Consider the following 8,817-nt stretch of genomic DNA (forward strand, 5'->3'; position numbering starts at 1 on the left):
CATTATGAAGTTCTAAACAGGGAGGCATATTTTGTTTTTCAGAATTGCTTTTTTTTTTCCTCTTTAGATCCTTTTCTTTTCATTAAAAAACTACTCTGGGAAGAGGTTTTTTTTTTTTTTTTTTTTTTTCTGTTAAGAAAAAAAAAAAAAGCCACGCTTGACTGATAATGCATTGCTTTGGATGGTGAAACATTATGAAAGTTTAATTTTTAATTAAATCTGAAATACCAATTATAACTGAAAGAGATTTTAACCTGTTTCTTTTCAGACTGCCTGAAGTTACATTTAGAGACTGAAATCACTGCACCTTAAAAACAAAAGATTGAGCTGCACTGCATTCCTGTAAGTGAAAGCTTCCTGTACCTTCTTCCTCTGTGATTTTGTGACCAACCCAAGAAAAGACAAAAACATTGGAAACAGAGTAGCCAGGCATGAGTAAAAATTTAAATATCCCTGAAGAAATATATGTTTAAATGATTTTCTTCTATAAAAAAAGAAAATTTTTTTGGGCTCAATATTCAGTATGTCTTTTTTATTCAACCTAAATTGTGAATCCTTTTTTTTTTTTTTTTTTTTTGCCTGGTTTGAATTGCATTAGAGAGGGTGTCACCCACTGTGCATCCACACAGTGCCTACACCCTGACAGGAGGGATGCTTACATTTCTGTTCAAGTTTCACTGAAGGTAATAGATTTCTTATGGAATCAAAGTAGATTCCTTTTTCCTTTGTGATGTCATTAGAAATTTTTAGCCTTTGTGTCAATGGAAATGGAGAGGAAAAAAGTTCATGATGACATCACAAGATTCTGTTGCCTTGAGGACTTTGGGCAAAACTAAGTAAAATGCATAATTCCCTTGTGTGCGTGTGTTCCCCATTCTGCTATGAAGCAGTCAAAATAGCACATCTTATGTCTTCCCGTGAGCTACAAGGCTGTCTCTCAGAGCCCCATTGTTCCATAAATGCATGTCAGAGTCTACCACAGTCTGGTCTACCCTTATTTAGCTGCTGTTTTGTCAATGTACTTGGAAGAACAATTAACACTTGGGATTTCAATGTCTGAATAACAGGCAGTGAATAGAACCCGAGCATATAAAAGATTCAGACGCCCAGGGTAAGAAAACAGAAGCTTATAGTTGGTGGGGGAAAAAAGAAAAGCATTTTAATGCTGCACTCAAAGGTTGTAAAATACTACAAGAAAAGTCAATCCTTTTTTTTAAATTTTAGATCAAAATGTATGTTTTGGTAATGAAATCCAGAAGGTTATGATGTCTTCCTAAGTTTTGCAGTTTAATGTGTTGCAAGGTCTTTCCTTAGAGAGTCTTAAAACATTTAAATAACATTTGTCTCCTTGAGTCCTTGTTGGAATGCTGGATGCAGGGTATGCTGCATCGTGGTTTTCAGAGTGCCACCGTGTCTGTCCCACAGAGTACGCTAAAGGTGATTCAGTGTCTTCCATTTTCACTTTGGTTCATGGACTCTTTCATTATTGGCTATAGGACTTGTGTGTTGACTGCAGATAGTACAGAAGTTGTTTAAATATCTCCACGTATGGTTTGAATTTCTGCTAGGTCCATTTTTTGGTGGGAGGAGAGAGATGATGCATGGACAGAGCAAGATCACCTCACCATCGGGGTATCTGGTGAATGAAAAGGGAGCTTGGGTGGATAGTTTATGCATGGTGCCCACTGAGCACAGTGGTTGGCTGGTATAAAGGAACAAATGATGCATATTATTTTTGTTATAACTACAACAGTTCAAACCCATAGACAGGAAGATCTCCAAAAGCTAGGTCTGTTTCATATTCATTTTTGTAATCTTCAGTGCTTGGCATAGTACTAGTAATGAAGTAACAGTTACTGTTATTAATACAATTAAAAATTTATTAATAGTCATAACTTCAGGATTTATTCTGTCAGAGAATATTTTCTGTGGAGAGTGGTTGAATAAAGTTTTTGACAGTCCATAAGACAATTTTAAAGGAATTTGGCAAAAGCAAACCAACTGTTCATTGTATTGCATTAGGCATCTGTCTATCAATATTTCTCCTCATTGACTTTACTCTTCTTTATCATCACCAAGATGGGGAAGACGCATTCATATCATATCCTTTTTTTCTATGAAATGGTCTCCAGCAGTTTTCTTTTTTCTCCAGCAGTTTTCCACCTAACTTGTGTGTCTTACATCCCATACATTGGAGTTGTCTCCAGAGATAAATCTACCTGACTCCAGGATGGCTTTTACCCTATTGGTCTAATTGCCATGCAGTGAATTGTGCTTCAAGAAAATAGGCACATGATACAATAGGTATCAGATTAACAAGGCAAGGATTTGGAACCAATTGACCCCATCTGACCCCTCTGACCCCTTTAATATTTAGCTTCATGGTGGTTTTTGTTTTTTTTGTGTGTTTTTTGTTTTTGTCTTTTAGGTTGGTTTTTTCTTTTTCTTTCTTTCTTTTCTTTTTTTTTTTTTTTTTTGGTGTTTTGTTTTTGTGTAAAATTCTCCACCCTCCCCCACCAATTTTAATTTATTTCCAAAGGAGTCCCCTCATTTTTATTAAATCAGCTGCTGCTGATGCAAATTAAGGCTTTCATAAAACGTGGCCTCTGAGGCAAAACTAAAATGATGAAATTTAGGCTTAGTGAATTGTACTGTTATCATGTTGAATAACATTTAGGGACATCAAAGAACTTTATAAACATATTTCATATTTTTTAAGATTAAAAAATTGAGGTGTAAAGGATTTAAGGGTAGAGCCTCATCAAACAGTACAGGTACAAAGGCTGTAAGAAGTAGAAGTCCAATAATCTCATTTTGAAATAAATATACTGAGGCCCAGGGTACGGCATGCAAGTTACCCAAGCCATAATGACCACCAATGCAGACCATCCTTTAGACATCTAGGCCTGAGAGTAAACCTGAATTTAAACTCTGGGGCTTTGTTCTTTCCTCTATACTCAGGGTCTAACCAGTGTTTTCTGAGGGACAAATTGCCTTATGCTCATTTTTTGAAACCCATGGACCTGGCGTCCCCTCCACTGATTAGTCCAAAATTAATATATAAGGGGTATTCTGGAAATATTCATTGTCATAAGATTTTTTTTCATCTTTTCTGTATATTTTGATATCATGCCTCTGGTTCTGCAATGAGTCACATAGAAGCAAATTTATTTGGTCGACTTAATATTTTTTGTGACGATTTACGAAGTGGACAGAAGACCATTAGAAACTTCAGTAGTTTAATTGCGCTTAAAGGCATGATAAAACCAGTAATCTGAACAGAGCCATTGTGACATGGAATTCAGACTTCCCAAGAGTGTGCATCATGCATGGTGTCAGAATGTCACTGTTGCCAGGGGTCATTTCTGTCAGAGAAAAGTTTTCCAGGGTCTGAAAAAAAAATGAAATAAACTTTAATAATTTAAAATGAATTACTTGCCCTAGTAATTTATTTCAGGTTGCCTTTATTGCATTCTGTCATTTAGCAATCCAAAGAGATCAGTGTGGGAACTTTTCTATTATTTTACCCAGAGCTAAGTCCTGAATAGATCTTAGTTTCTTCCTCAGATATATTTTATACCCTCCCCACCTTCCCATCCCTACTGTGTAGCACTCAAGTTTCTATGTACAAAATATTAGTGCTTATGTTTTTGTGCCCCAAATGAGGAGATGGTGTTCTGCCCTTAAAAATTCCTTGGAGGGGCACCTGAATGGCTCAGTGGTTGAGTTCTGCCTTTGGCTCAGGTCTTGATCCCAGGGTCCTGGGCTTGAGTCCCTCATTGGGCTCCCTGCAGGGAGCCTGCTTCTCCCTCTGCCTACATCTCTGCCTCTCTCTCTGTGTCTCTCATGATAAATAAATAAAATCTTAAAAAAAAAAATTCCATGGAAGCTTTGGTATATAGAGAAGGAAGAATTGAAGCATGAGGATGCCAGAGCAAGGCCTTGGATGTAGGTGCCCAACATGGTCCTCCCTTCAGACCTCTTCTCTATTTTTTCCATAATGATACATCAAAATTTACTCTGTGACTCTTATGAACAGATCATTTTACCAGGGTAAATATAATATACTTCCTATCATCAAGGAGTTCATAATCTGTTTGGGTAATGCTATATATTTCTTAAAGACAGAATGTTGTATGGGTACAGTAAAGGAAATAGTTATCATTTCTTTTGGACCATCAAGAAATTATCTGATATTTACCAGTAGCCCAAGTAGAGGGAGTAATGAAAATGAAAGTTGAGGGAATAGTGAATAGTAATGGTGTGATCTGAGGATAGGATGCTGGTTGGAGCCAGTGTTTTCCAAAGTGTGGGTTGCAAAACATTCATAGGTCATGGATTCATTTAGAGGATCATGGTTAATATGCCTTTAATGAAATAGTATCAAAGAGGGAAATTTTTTTTAAAGTGTGTTACATATAATATATTGCAAAATAAATATATTTCTTAATGAGAATCATGCCACCAAAATATGAAAGCAGATCTAAAGAAGATAGGTCTTTTAAATAATCAATTCATGTAATCCTAACTAAGGGATACTATTATTTTCCCCCTCTTTATATATGAGAAAGAGGAGGGATTAGGCAATTAATCCCAGGTCACACAACAGGTGAATATAAAAGGTAGAATGTGAATAGGTCTGTCAGACTCCACATTCAGACTCTCCCCATGATCTGATACTGCTTTCCAGGGTTGCATGACTTCAGTTATTACACTACTGATAACTCATACATTTTCATCTCTAGTCCTGATATCTCTCCCAAATTTCAGTCTTGTATTTCCAATGTCCTTATTTAAATCTTCAGATAGTTGGCACACTAGCATTCTCCAAGTCAGTACATCAAAATTGAATTTATCCTCCTGTGAAAATGAATCATTCTCTTTTTGACTATACTAATTTTCTTCATCTCAATTGTCCAGGTCTTCTTGACTCAAATTATATCATTCTTGCTTTCCTCCACCACCCCCCAAGGTGTCCAGTAAGTGGCCAGGTCTTGTTAATTCTCCTTCCTTGGTATCTCTGTCTTATGTTTTCGTCTTCTCTTGCCTTCAATAATCTCCTAATTAAGAGAAACAAAGGGAAGGGAGACCAGTTCATTTTATTTATTTTTTTAAGATTTTTATTTATTAATTCATGAGACATACACACTCACACACACACACACACACACACACACACACACACACAGAGGCAGAGACACAGGCAGAGGGAGAAGCAGGCTCCATGCAGGGAACCCAACGCGGGACTTGATCCCGGGACTCCAGGATCACACCTTGGGCTGAAGGCAGGCCCTAAACCGCTGAGTCACCCAGGGATCCCCGACCAGTTCATTTTAAACACTGCTACCTCATTAGCTTTCCTAAAACAGGAACCCTAAGACTATGTCACCTTTGTTCAGACAAAATTTTAGTAACTCTAGATTAATTACCAAACAATTTCTAACCAATATTTATGATCATCTAAAATCTGATTCTAACCTCATTTCTGACTTAACCTTGTGGGTTAATATGCCACACACTCAGGCCAAATTTCCTCACTACCACCACTACCCTCTCCCCTTTATTAATATTGTTCCTGCCATCTGGGATGTCCATTATTCTGTTTTTCCGTGTGTAAATCTAACCCATCCTTCCGGGTCTATTTTAAGTGCTATTAATTCCATGAAACCTTCCCTCTTTGACCTACCCAGAAATAATCAACTCCCCCCTACTTACCAAACTCACTTAGCACCTGTAGTGTCTCTGCTGACAATTTGATTTTGGATTTCTAGCATTCAAAATTGTGAGAGAATGTATTTCTATTAAGTCAACAAGTTTTCGGTAATTTGTCACAATAGCCTAGGAAACTAATGTAGCATTTATCTACACTGTTTTTGAGACTTGAATTACTTTCTATATTTTCTAATGATACTTATGTGCATGCTTTATCCCTTTACTAGAAAATAAATTCTTTAGGGATAGAGTCCATATTTAATTAACATTTCTAAACTCTCCAGAATCTACCACAGCAGAATCATTAATTCATTACGCAACCAAGCTTAATCCAGGGAATATAGAAAGGATCCCTTAGGCTCTCATGGAACTTACAGTAAGTTCCGCTGTCCTAAGGGAATCAGACATTAAATAAGTAAACAAATAATCACAAAATTACAAATTGTAGTCCATGAAAAGAGCTAATAGATATACAAGACAGTAATGCATGGGGAAAATCTGTTATACTATCCATTGAGAAGTCAGGAAAAAATTCTCTAAGAAAATTTAATTTAAGTTGATAGTTGAAGTGCAGGAAGAATCAGGCAGGTGAAGAATTTGAGATGGGAATAGAAACATGCAAGGAAAAGAAAGCTCCAGACAGGAGCAGCATGGACACTGCCCTGAAGCAAAGACAAACTATGTGTAATCAAGGAAATAAAAGGATTCCAGAATGGCTAGAAGAAAGTAAATAAAGGAGGAGAGTAATTAGAAGTGAAGTCAGAGGAGTAACCAGGGTGAGGAATTTGGATTTTATTTTGAATACACTGGAAAAACACATATTGGTATTTTAATTGTAATTAATTGAATTAATTGAAAAGAACAAGATGAAAATAATTCAAAAGCAAATAGTATGTACAAATTCACAACAACCATACATTTATTTTGAATCCTCACCAAAGGTTCACTTCTAAGTTTGAGGAGGGTTTGGATTTCTGAAACTGAGGTCTAATAGTTCACAACATATTTCCTATCTGCATAACCAAAGTAGATCCCTGACAGCCTTCTAAGATAAGGTCAGGTTAATTTTATTTCCTTTCTAGTTAATAATTATTAAGATTCTGTTGTTGGTTAATGAGACTCTTATTTTTGTTTATTTTTAAGTTCTCATTGCACAATGTAGCAATGAGTACCAAAAATGTGTTTTACTCCCAGGATGTATTTTCAACTGTTAAACCTTAATCTTATTTTTAATTTTGGTGTATTTTATCATGTACAATGACCAGGGCCTACAGGCATAGAAAGCCTTGAAATGAATTATCATTATCCTCAATATCACTAATTTCATTATTACTGAATTTTGGGATTAAAAACAATCCAGATTACTTAAAGTATGATGCATTAATATCATGGCATACCACTAAGTCAGAATGGAGATATTGGTTTATTTGCAAAATGATAGAAATTATCCCCTTTTGCCAAAGGAAAAGAAAAGAAAAAAGGAAAAGAAATACAATAGAAAATTAAACCATAGAAAAGTAGGTTAAACTCTAAAGATATGAGGATATATCTATTATTACTCAGTAAAAAGATACTAGAATCATAAAATATTATAGTGACAGGGAAACTTGGGAATTATTTATTCCAGCCTCCTCATTTTAGATGAACAAAATTCAAACCTAGAATTCCTATCTAAGACATACAGTTAAATAGTTAATGGCAGGGCTAGAACTGTAACCCTAATTCTTAGGAACTAGATTAACACAGCTAAACCAGCTAATCAGTGATCAACAGCCCTACCATAATAACCCTTTCAAGGTCTTGGGTGGAAAAAACAATATTAAGTACAGGAGATGAGTCTACAGACAAGCTGTAATTAATAAAAATCTGAACAATATGTATTACTCACAATCTGTTTACTTAATGTACCAGATGCTTTATGAAAGTTTTCTTTAATCCTTGCTACCACACTCAGCAACCACTCTGCAAAGTAGGAATCATTTCCATTTTATAATGAGAATACTGAGCTCCAGAAAGATTAAGTAACATCCAAGATTGCAAAGCCAGTAAGTGAATTTGTATTGATGCCAGACCTAACTGATTCAAACTCTGTACTATCTCCTGCTTGGTGTTTTTATCTCTTGCATTTTGTTATCTCCTTAGCTCATGTGGTCACACAGGTCATTAGCTCTCTAATAGTCCAAACTTTGATAAAAAGTTACAAAGGAAAGAAAGATTTAGCAGGTGTCTTCTCTGCATAAAGCTCTTCACATTTAATTCCCTCAACAGTACCTCAAGACCATGTTTTAATCCTTAGTTTAAAATTTAGAAGACCAAGGTTCAGTGAAATGAAATTGCCCCACACATCTTAGTAAAAGCCTGAGCCAGAGTTCTAACACAGATTTGTCTGACCCTAGGTATTCTTTTCATTGTTCCATCAGCCTTCAAGTCTGCTCTTCTCCTGGATGTCGTTTAGTTTTCTACAGTCCTCACACCTCAGTTCCTTATCTGGCAAAGTAGAATTGGAATGCACGCTCTCATAGACTTCCCAAGAAGGAAGAGAGTGTGTTGAGAGGGTGCTTTTATAATTAACTAATATTACCTTGTCTGGAAATAAATAAATGCCCCCTATACATTTCCTTCTTTGAGAAATGAGGAGCTGGAAAGATAGGTCGAATCTATGACGTTACCATATTACAACATCTCTACATTATCTGACTCACTTTGTGTCTGTGCCCAAGACTCCAATCATATCACAGATAATGCTGTATTGCTAACCCATATCATACTTGAATACACCTTTGAAAAGTAAAAGAACTAAAAGTATTGTATTTATGAGGCCAATATAAAGGAAGAAGTTTTACATTATCCTTCTCAAAACTAACTTATTTGAAGCCTTATAAGTCTGATTAGAGATACTGGTCAATGAAAGAGCTCATTGTTAACTGCTTCTAGAAAAAGTGCAAAACTGAAAATCCAGACATATTTATGAATTATTAGATTGTTTTCTAATGAGCACTGAGGACTACATGAGAAGTGAACTTCTTAGTAAAAGCAAGGGAGAGACAGAGAGACGGAGGGAAGCATGGAAGGGGGAAAGGGGAAGAGAAAGAGATTGGAAACACT

At 35.9% G+C, this 8,817-nt stretch overlaps 1 long non-coding RNA gene across 1 annotated transcript; it reads right to left on the reverse strand.

Moving 5' to 3' along the window:
• Positions 1-3,194: 3,194 nt before the first annotated feature.
• Positions 3,195-8,069, reverse strand: LOC140625169 (uncharacterized). Its single transcript, XR_012024547.1, has 3 exons — positions 7,601-8,069; positions 4,732-5,060; positions 3,195-3,390 (listed from the first exon to the last, which is right to left on the reverse strand). It is a non-coding gene; the product is annotated as an uncharacterized lncRNA (long non-coding RNA).
• Positions 8,070-8,817: the final 748 nt, after the last annotated feature.

This window comes from Canis lupus, chromosome 35 (genome assembly GCF_048164855.1).
Source record: "Canis lupus baileyi chromosome 35, mCanLup2.hap1, whole genome shotgun sequence".
NCBI lineage: Eukaryota > Metazoa > Chordata > Mammalia > Carnivora > Canidae > Canis > Canis lupus.